The 11,905-nt window shown below is 36.4% G+C and overlaps 1 pseudogene; it reads right to left on the bottom strand.

The window, feature by feature from the left end:
• Window positions 1–9,841, bottom strand: part of LOC122075763 — a 13,301-nt pseudogene extending 3,460 nt beyond the window's left edge.
• Window positions 9,842–11,905: the final 2,064 nt, after the last annotated feature.

Raw genomic sequence — 11,905 nt, 5'->3', positions numbered from 1 at the left:
GATCCCATAAAGTCTTCTAGACATTTTGATTGGTGAACAATTTTATCATCAAGATATCAACAATTTTATGTGATCTTTATTTTAACAGTAGAAGATTACTTGATATGGATTATATTTGAAAATTGAAGGTATAGCAGATGACTCCAAAAGTTTGGATTCTTGATATAAGTTCTATATTTGGGATTTATCCTTCTGTATGTGCCTTCCAAGATCCCTACATAGTACGCAAGAAAAATATAATATATCTATTAGGATTGAGTTTTTCCTTCATCCATGGTAAAGGAAGAATCCCTTGTCCATGGCTATCGGTATCGTCAGATAATCAAGAAAAATGTTATTTTTAAATTCGTTAATAAGAAGCAGGAGTTTGTTGATAGAAGAAGAGTCCATCGTATGATAACATCACTAGTGGGTTGGGGATTCTTCCTCTCCTACTTGTGAAGAGTTTTGCCTAGTAACTTTGTGAGCTTTTGTTCCATGTAAATGTTGTAAAGCAAAATAACCTAAGATCATACCAAACTTCATAAAAAAATAGCCCACCTAACATTTTAGATGATAGTTGAAAAATGGAAAATAAAAAAAAAAAAATTCACTTTCTATTCCTCTACACAAATTGGAGAATTTTTTTGGAAAAGTTGACAAGTAAATTTAGTGAAAATTTCGGTTTGTTAAATAACCATTTTTTGTATTAATTGTTCCTATTTCATTTTATTTTCCATCACAATTCATATCTAACTACACAAAGCCTTTGTGATTCGACCTTTCTCAACTCAACGATTTAATGAACCAAACCAATCGCATAATTGAAATCAACAAATAAGGAATAGAAAAAAAAAAAAAAAATCTCATAATGGAACCCATTTTTATATAGTTTGGGTCTTTAGTTAGGATCCATTGGCCAAACACAATCAGCGACTGAATCAGACATGAACATTTAATTCTAGCACACAATGACAATATTTTAACAGAACTGAATTATCATATGCTAAGGCTTTTACAAAGTAGTGATGGTACTGGTATCCCCTCATGTACAAAATTAACAGAAGCCTTGCCTGTGGTAACATTTCACACACCTTAATGAACTCCCCCAGATCAAGTCATTAAATTTCATGGCTCTTTTAAATGTAATAAAAATCTAATAAATAGTTACTTTGGGGGAGGAGAGAAGACAAACCTATCATGATCCTTCACCCTTCACCTAGTTAGAGAAGGAGATGCTATAATTGTAAGTGAAATTTAAATCACCAAGTACGTAAAGAAGAAGAAGAACTCAGTGCACGAAGCTCCCACTACTACAGGGTCTGGGAAGGGAAAATGTACGCAGCCTTTACCCCTTGCTTTGCAAAGTATGTAGTTTCCCAAATTTTTTTTTTGGCTAAAAAATCATGTAGAACTATCCATAATATGCAAGTTTCTTTCACTTACTACACTTTTGGTAAACAAGGAAAGGAGATAGTGGCCAAGAAATGAAACTCATGCATGGTTTTTCTTAATTGTATTTACTTTTTTGCAAAAAAAAAAATATATATATATATATATAATAATAATTGGGCTCGGCGACAATTGATTCCAATTCAAAACTGCTGATCCACCATATCCAACTCTTATTTAAGCCTTTTTTTGTCAAGAAAGATATAGTGACATTCCCAAAGACTATCTTAAGTCATTTTACATGATTCATGTGGGGGTCACTTCAGCAATGAACACAAATCAAGCTCAAGCTATTAATGCCTCAATAAATTCAAATTCACTAGATATGAACAATCAACATCCCCAGTCCGAAACCAATGCTAGATACAATGGTAAATAAGTCTCACAGATCTTAAGAAAATACACTAATCTGCTGTAAAAATTGGCTAATAAATCATCTCTAATCACAGAGACTCCATGTCACAAAGCATTGCAGAGAAATGAACCAACATCAAATGAGAATGGCAGAATCCATAGATTTTAGTCGCTCGAATATTCATCCTCATCTTTATCTTCATGCTCTGTCACTACCTTCTCTATAAACCTCTTGCGGACCCCATCAATGATGCCCTTTCTCGATGGGTCACTTCCACTCTGACCATCATTCAGTACCGGATGTGACTGGCAAAGTACTAGTGCAACACCTGATAATTTAATAGGTAAGAGAAGAATGTTCAAGCCAACTGAATAACAAAAGTTTTATATCAGAACTAAAAAGGATTAGGGAAACGGAGGTAATAGTAAATGACAAAGAAAGTGAACAATTATCAGCTCCTGGAAAAAAAAATATGAATGTATGTACAAGCCCTGGAACAATTATCAGCTCCTGGAAAGACATTTGTGGTTGACAAAGAAACAGAAGGCTTCTGTTCTGAAATAGAAAAGAAATGTAAGAAGTCGCTTGCCCAAAAACTCTCCATGTGTCCTCCAGGTTCCTGTCTTTGCATGTGGCAAGTTTGAGCCCTACAATCCCATGGCACATGCAAAGAACCACCTTTCAAATCACGTGATTTACTCGCATACATATCTGGTCTGCCCTCCCAAGAACCCGCAGTGGCGGGAACCTTGTGCACTGGGTACGCCCTTTACCCAGAAAGGTCATATCAGATTGCCTAAAATCAACATTGCAGTATTCCCATCAAGAATACAGAGTGGTGTCTTATCTTTGAAATGGGTCATTGACCACTTGCGAAGTATCAAACACTAACATGGAGATTGCATCTACAAATCTGATGCCTTTCAAATTAAACTGCCGAGGTATTATTTCCCTAATTACTCAGAAAACATAACCATCTTTTAATTACAGCATTTAACAGTCAAGTCAAGTCAAGTATAGATAGACAACATAGGCTACATTTTCACCACAAATAACTTTTATCATTTTCCTAATTAATCTTTACCCAGTAAAACTCCCCAACAAACCATCAAGTAGGCAGACAAACTATTAAACCAAATGGAATATAAAAGCATCAATAGGATAGATAGAAGAACAAAAATGTAAGAAATTTTGGAATTAAGATGTCATCCATAGGATGTACCTTGAGACATTAGTGACCCAAGTTTGGAACAGAATGAGCTTGGAAGCAGGGAATGAGTGCAGGGGGTTGGCTCAAAATGCTGAAGTGGTATCCAAAAGACTCAAATCTATCAAAAATTCAGTGTCACTTGGCTGTATACAGATATGTGTGGTGAAGTGGTACACAGAGGGCATCATATGTATTTATGTTGATATTTCCGGTTACTTGACAACTATTTCCTTAGAGAATGTGTTACGCATTCAGTGCTCCGTGAAAGTAGAGAAAACAAAGAGATAAAGAGGGCTTTATACATTAAGTATATTATGTATTTCTTCTCTCTAGTCAACATGATGTGGAGGGGAAGCAAATAGGGATTAGTGACAGTAGGAAAAGAGTGCCATCATCATTTGTACAAAGATGGTTTTGACATGATTTAGATGTGCCCCGGCTCTGAACTCTGCTAAACACTGGCGGCATGCCTTGTAGCACAGTTTTCTCACCAAGGTATGTACCAATCAAATAAAATCAAGCATCATGGGCAAACTATGAATAAAATTAAGAAATGAGAGAGAGCATGTCCTAGTGTAAAATCTGAAGTAAATAATTGATGAAATTCAACTTACATCAGGTATAAAAGTCTTCAATATTAGTGAAAAACCAAAGCCCAACAGAAAATAATAAAGACTAATAAAGACTGAAACTAATACACCTTAGACAATACAACTAATAAAGACTGAAACTAACCAATCTACCAATAACAACAGAAAATATAAGCCGCAGGCACTTAAGTGTAGTCCCAACCAGTCTCATAAGAAAAATCAGATAGAATATAGCGGTGACTATCCAAGACAACCCTAAACCACAGATGAAGTAATATTGCCCACCGTTACATCTGAAATAAATTGACAAAACCCAAGAAATGCAATGTAAACAGAATACTGAAAATTTAAAAGAAAAATGCTGATCAAATAAATACCTTCAGGTGTGCACCTCCGACCAAAATGATGCAAGCCAACATATGTTCCTTTGACAGCACCATTATTGTACACCAGTAGGGTAGGAAGATTACGGTCTGGATGGTTTGGAATGCAATCTGTAGATATTATCTTAACAACTTTGTTGCTGGATATCTTGAAGCCAAATCTTCGAGGCAATGCATAAGTTGTTCACATTCTGGAAATCTGACAGAAATTAAACCTTTAACCAATAAGACAAAAGTAACTCGCACAGTAAGGACATGTATACATTAACAAACGTTTAGAAAACAAAAAACAATTGCACACAAGTCAATTTTACATGCTTAAGTCATAACTACCAACTAAAGAAGCTACACAGCTACACCATCATGTTTTTTTTTTTTTTTTTTTGGACTTATCCTACTCAAGGGCCTACAAGCAAACTACACTACAACTATAACTAAAGCTAAGAATTGGGGAGGGGATGGTCTCGAACCTGAGACATGCCAGGCGGAAGCAGCTTCGACAAGCCGCGCCTAAACCAACTGTGCTCAGCAGTTGTTGGCATCATGCTTAAGTTTTAATAAATGTCTCCCAACAGTAAAAAAATAAGTATATATCTGTACAAATTGTTCATTTGTGTGTGTATACTTTCTCCAGAACATAATTTCCTCTTCGATCAAAAGGTTTAAGAAAATAGCAAATTGTACACTCAGGATGCTGTACAAGTGTGTATAGCCCACATATGGGCCCTCTATATTAAAATCCACCTTCCCCCAACTTAGAATGTAGAATGTAACAAACCATTCTCAAAACGTAAAAAGAATTAAAAAGGTTCAGCAAAGATAAAACTAGGAAATCAAACAAATACAATATTCATCAATGAGAAAGATATGAGCTATCATGCATTACCCTTCCTTGAACAGAAACACAACAACCCAAAGATCCGGTGGAGCCTGTCAAACCTCCCAAACAAAATCTGATCCTGATATTGGAACCACTGAACAAAACCTTGAGACTCTAGCTGATTCTCTCATCTCTTCCAACCTCTTCTTCCTTTTAGACATAATAAAAAAACTCTAACTTCTCAACACTGATTAAAAAAAAAGCTAATTTGCTTTTTTTTTTGGTGTGTTGTGGGAAGGAATACTGGATTTATAATGTGTGTATTCTTCAAGGAACCGGTCATCATCAAGATTGGCATCATCTTCAAGATCTTCAAGCTCTCCTTCAGTTTTCTCGTCAATCCAAGCCTTGTCTTTATGTTTTGAATCTTCATCTTGCGGTGGAGTAAAGGGACGGGGTTTGAAAGGAGCAGGCTTGGGAGGTAGATTACCTAGTTTTCTCTGTATATCATCCCATTGTGTAGATGCTCCTTCGATATCCTTATACACAAAATGATAGTCTGCCATTGATGGACAGATTGAGAGCTTAACAGAAGAAGGTTCTTATTCTCAGTTGAGGAAGGGGAGCCACAAATATGCACAGCAATTACACTTTTATTGCCAAGCACACAGCATCAAAACTTTATTATAAATCTGTTCTGTTAAAACTTGAACGCCTGCAGGTCCTGCACCAAAATTTGTTGCAAGTGAAAATCCTGATATTCGGTTGAATCTCAGATCTGCTAAAGGGAAATTCTTTGTTATATATCATAATCAAACTCAAATTTTGTTCTTATTCCTGTTTGAGTGCAACTATTGTCTCCAAGGCTGAGTAATCTTAGTTATGTTAAGACAATCGTTCTGAATCAATAGTTACATTTATATTTCAAAAGTTAAAAAACTTGCGGCCATCAATGATAGAACCATAGAATCCGGAGAAAATTTTTTCTATTTATTGCTTTAGTTGGACAGCGACAAATGGTTTGATTGTCTCAAATCTTATGAGAAATATTCAAAAAATAAAAAAAATAATTGAGGCAGGCTAACTCATTTCCTTTAAACCTTCCACGTATGGAAGAATTAGGAAAAAAAATGAGTCGAATTAATTTTGCTGCCATATTACAATTTATTTCTAGGAACCTGATGCAGATAAATCAGAGAAAACGGGATACCCAGGTGTGCAATAACCACGTATTAAAGGATGATGGTAACTCTATGAACAAACTGAAGATCAAAAGAGGGTGGAAATTTTAATGTAGATCGATTGCCTAGTTTGAAGTATAGTAGAAGAAAGACCCAGCCCAACCAGTCCTAATCAAGGTCCTAGGCTGATCGGTCAGCCCTTGATAGTGGAGGCCATTTTTTCTCTCTACCGATTTGAAGATGGAGGCCTATTCTAGTCTTATTCTAAAGCTCGGCCAGCGAGGAATATCCACCACCGATTTCTGTTTTAAGGGGAGGACCAATTGACCTTCTAGAAGGCTTGATTTATTTCCTATTTAGTTTTTATTCTTCTTGTCAACCAAGCAATTTAAGTTCAGGTTAGGAAAGTCCTAGTCAGAGAAGTAGTTTCCTTTTCTAATTAGTTCCATTTTTCTATTACTTTCCTTTTTGTAAAGTTTCCTTTTTGTGAGGCTTTGCTGATCCTACATAAAGCCATCGATTGTAAGCTGATACACACGATTAAATCAATGAATTTTTTTGTTGTTTTCTTGCTCAAACTTTGCCTAAGATAGTTGTGGGTGAGAGGCCCAGGCTGAGAGAGCCACCCCTTGTCCACCTTTCTCTTCTATCGATTCTCTATCTCCTCTCTTCTATTGTCTCCTGTTCTCTGAGTATTGTGGGGCTTATTTAAGCTTTGTTAGAAGCCTAAAATCAAGGCTACATCAAAGAGTGTTGCTGTTGTGTTTTGAGTTTTTCCCTTCAAGGCATGCGGCTCCGATTTGAAGGTGTTTTATGGGCAGCAGTTGTGTTCCAGATCTTTCAACTCCCTTGGCTGATAAGGCTCATATTTTGAGGACCAATTTGGCCATCCAAATAAGCCACTCAACCAGGAGTTTCTGACCAGCTGAGGCCTGTCCTAGGCGTAATCAGAAACCCAGATTCTTCCCTAATTCAAGAACTCTCAAATCTCCTCAACCAGTCATCAGATCAGTCCAGGAGTTTGGGGTTTTGTTAGGTATCTCTCAAGTGTTCTTCGACCAGCAAGTTGCCCTCTTCTGGGGGCTATATTGTGAGATCTAAATCTTCTCAGATTTGACCTAAAGACCAGGCGATTTGAGGTATTATATTCTGCCCTACTTTCTGTTCTGTTTTTTGAACTTGATTACTGAGTTGTATTACCTGTTCCTGGTTATTACTTGGTCCTTACCTGTTGTCTAATCAGTAGGATGTCATTCCCCTGTTGCTGGTTGTTCTCCCTAGCAGATAGGCTGTAGTTGTGATTCTATTTGGTTGTTATTAGACCGTATTCCCTACCTGAGTTGGAGTTGACTATTGGGGGTGAGTACCTGTATTCAGCCTGAAATTAAGTTTGGTAATAAAACAGAATCTTAAAAGGTACCTTGGAAGGGATATATGGTCAGGATGCAAAGGGGATTCTAATTTAAAGAGCAGGGACAGACTTGGAATAAGACTTAAAATAAGGAATAAGGGAAATACAGGGAGAAAAAGGAGGGGTAATTATGGAAAGAGGGGATAGGGGGGATTTATTTATAACGATAAGGTTGTCTTCAAATCCAGACAAGAGCAAAAGGCAGAAGACCGGTTACAGTGAGGAGAATTCACTCAATAGGCCTCAGTTTAAATCTAGATTTTAGGGATATATTTCAGATCCACAGCTCTATTAAATCCAGCAAGCAACAGAAAGGCTCAACAACTTGAAGATCCAAAGAAATAGGCTCGACAAGGTCTAGCAGCAAGTACGAAACCAGAACTTCCAATCCCTCAATAGGTACGGTATTAGGGCATCAAGTTCTATAGTGTATGTTTTTTGTTGATGATATTATTTTGGTGGGTGAGACAAAAGCAAGGATTAATGCCAAGTTGGAGTTATCGAGATCAACCTTGGAACAAAAGGTTAAGATAAGCAGAACGAACAAGGAATATATGGTGTGTAATTTTAGTTACACTAAGACGAATAATGAGGTGGTAAAATTGATGAGAGAGATTCCGTAAAGTGACTATTTTAGGTATCCAGACTCAAATCATAAATAAAGAAAGTAATATAGAGGATGATGTTTCACAAAGAATTAAAATAGGATCGATGAAGTTGTGAGGTGCATCGAGAGTGTTGTGTGATCGACGTATTCTTTCAATATTTAAAAGGAAATTTTTGTTGGCCAATCATACGACTGGCTATATATGTTGCGGAATGTTAGGCAATCAAGAACTAAGAAGCATCATGTAGATAAATTCAGTGTAGAAAAGATGAGGATGTTGAGATGGATGGTGGTGAAATTCATTGAAGATGGCATGGCCCTTTGGACGCTTCAGTACATAGGAGTGATTTGATTCAGATTGAAGGAACTAAAAGAGCCAAGTCAGACTTAAAATGACCCTAGGAGAAGTTGAGAGGGAAAATATGCACAGCTTAGGCCTTGTATCAAGTACAACCTTGAATAGAGCTGATTGGAGGGCAAAGATCCATATAACTAACCCCATTTAGTTGGCATAAGGCTGAGTTGTTGTTGATGTAAGTCTTCCAACTGGAATAAACACAATAAAATAGCTAAATACTTAATCCCATCATACAACAGCATGGTGCATGCGACACCGCCTAGTTTTGAAATTATCATAAAGCACAACACAGTAGGACCTGTTATAACAAGCACTAAAAATATAAGCATTAACGTTTCCTAGTCCAAATGCATGCAATAGAGCAAAAGCAAGCTATCAAACTGGATCACAGTAATGGAGGACATATCAGTAACTAAAAATATTAGAAAGACCAATTAGCAGCCAGGTTGCAAATACAGAACAAAGCTTCTATAGCTTTCATCTGCAATATTCAAAGCTTCTATGGCTTTCATCTGCAATATTTGATTCTTAGGAATCCAAATAAGATAGTGATTCGGGCAGTTTCATCAACCCAGGGCAGAACTGAAGCCAACAAGGAGAGTTTAACTCATAGAAGGATGGATCCATACATCTTCATTGGAAAAGAATCAACAGAAAAAGAAAGTAAAATTTGTCAATTTATCTGATTGTCTCAGTTGGAATGGAAAGCAATGTTTACCGTTGCCGTTAGTTTGGGTAAACAATTACCTTTTAATATGATTATACCTTCCAGTTTTCCTGCCAAGAAGAAGACTGGTCCAAATTCTGTTTTTATATTCAGGTTGAAGGACAAGAAAATCTAATAATAAGGAGGGGGAAGCCACAAACAAAGTATGATAAAGATAATCACCGTACTTCAAGTTCAAGGATAAAGGGAATTTCCTTTAGCTGAGGTCAAGCAGCAATATTCAAGAACAGGGTTTGCATTGTGATTGTAGAAGAATGTGCTTCTCCCTTTTTCTATTATGGAACCCAAATCTGATGGAGTTTTATTCCATGTTCCTAATACATTTGAGAGAGAGAGAGAGAGAGAGAGAGAGAGAGGGAAAGACTTACGTCCGATGGATGAAACCGACGACGTCGACTCAAGGAGCGAGAGGCTGATAAAGCTGCTTTCTCCGGCGACGCAGGCCGTGAAGGGACGACGGCGTAACGCACAGTGGACTCAGGTCACAGGCGGTCGGATCTCTGTCTCTCATCTCCCTGACCATTACGAATAGCTAGGTAGTCTTTCTCTGCAAAGGGGTTGGACAAAGAAATCGTAAAAGGCAGCGTAGGTTCTACACCTAAACACAAAGTGGGACGAAGTGACTATTCCACCTTGAATGAAGGTAGAATTTCATCCATGTTGATGATTCATATGTGTTTTCATTGATTCTTGTGCTGGTGTAAATGTCATGCAGTCTTTCACGAAACCCTCTCCTTTTTTTATTTTTGGAAAAAGAACTCTAAGCGCTTCCATGGCCATTGCACACAAGCCAATATGGGGTCAGGCAGAGGTATTGAGGTGAGAGGATAGCGTGATCTTTTCATAACTATCTATGTCTTGACATAAAGCCACATAAAAATTGGTCTCACATGTTATGGGCTAAGTTGACAAAGAAAAGAAAGGGAAGGACATGATGGAATATGTAGGAAATGGAGATGGGGTGGAATTGTATAAGAAAAAGAAGATACATAAGGAAAAAGAGAGAGAGAGAGTATCAACTTTCCTATAAATAATGTCAAACTCTACCCTAATGGGGTGGTAAAAAATTGAGTGCCACATCAATAGATAATAATAATTGCATTTAAAGAACTTGTCTCAGAAGCTTTCCACCTCATTTGTTCAATCACTCATATAATAGGTACAAATTCTCAACCCTTTTTTTCTTTTTTCCCTTTTTTCTCCATCAGATAAATAGGGTTTATAAAAAAGAATTTGTTTATGACAAAGCTCCCATGTCTCTCTATCTCCTAGTTATTTAATTCACCAAATTATTTGAGAATAATTCAGTGGAACCGAATTTTACGAATAAGTCACACTAAATCTGAATCAAATAAAGAAATTGGAAAAAGTCCCGAATAATTCGGCCTAACCAAATTTTATCCAAATAATTCAGTATTATTAGAACTAAATAAATAAAACCAACGTTTCATCTTGAAGAAACCATAGAAATAGTGTGCTTATTATGCATTTATTACACCAATGTTACTTTTATTCTTGTTCTTAATAGAAAACGACAAAACTTATCTTTCCTGAAGTAATCTCTTACCCTTCTATCAAAAAAATATAATCTCTCATCCAATTTTGGTTTGATTAAATCTTTCAGTCGTTACTCTCTGTGTGTTTGTGTGTATGCGTGTGTGCATAGTCTTTAAGGTGAATATGCATGGTGCATGACGTGGGTCCAGCTGGGTTTATCCTCAGTCTCTATCTCTTATTCAATTACTTGAGAAATAGGAAATGAGTTTAAAAAATAAAAAATAAAAAAAGCTAAATATATAATTTTTTTCTTTAAAATTTTAATTTATATTATTTGTAAGTTATATACATATGATAATTGATAGATAAAATGAAACAAGTACTACAAATATTAAAAATGACATCTGAATTTTATATTGTATCTATAGTGACAAATGCAAAATGATAAGAGTTTTCCTAATGCCAAAGTGAATGGATATTCATTTATCGCGTCGCCTTAGGGCCACTCAATGGGGAGGGGAGAGGAGGGGAAAAATCTAGTCACATCCCTTCGATCCACATGGTGAACTTCATCGCATGGTGTAAGAAAAAATTGTCCAACGTGTATACAAAAAATGTTTTTTTAAATAATATGATCTGGCAATGCATGTTATACTTGTATTTAGTAACTATGAGATTCCTTCTTCCCATTAAGTAAAAGTTTAGGCTGCATGATAACATTTCTATTACTTTGGCCATGTTTCTAATCCAAGAATTTTTTTTACCCTAGGCTAAATTTCGGGACAAAAAGCCCAAGGGAGAAGACATTCAAAGAGAAGGGTGGAAAGTGTCAAGCACGAATTGTTCCGCCTCCCCCTCCTCCTATTTCTCCATTTTGTTTCGAAAATAGAGAAATTCCTAATATTTGCTTCTCGATTTTCATCTTTTAAATTTTGCAAGAAACTAATGAAAATGTATTTAAATGATCTACAATGCCAAAATCCAAAATCCAAAATCCATGGTTTGGATGTTTCAAGTTGAAGACAAACCAGTAAGGAAATAAATCCGAGAAAAATAGTAAATGATGTTCAAAATTTCTAAAATGAGAACATTTCATGTGAGGTAAAAGGTATTAAGCATAGAGAAGCCCCCCTATGAGATGTGGTAAAATGATATCCTACACTGTATAGCAGCAAGGACATTTAATGCTAGAAAAAGAGAGACATGCACGGAAGGCGTTAGATTCCTCTGAATAGTTGGAAAGACAATTAAATTCCTAAAAATTGGGAAAAAGAAGCTAGAAAGGCAATGTGACCCCTATACCTAAATACAAATTGGGCAAAATGACCGTTTCGC

This window comes from Macadamia integrifolia, chromosome 4, assembly GCF_013358625.1.
Source record: "Macadamia integrifolia cultivar HAES 741 chromosome 4, SCU_Mint_v3, whole genome shotgun sequence".
Lineage (NCBI taxonomy): Eukaryota > Viridiplantae > Streptophyta > Magnoliopsida > Proteales > Proteaceae > Macadamia > Macadamia integrifolia.
Note: the sequence above shows the minus strand (reverse complement) of the source record. Positions and strands in the feature narration are given on the sequence as shown.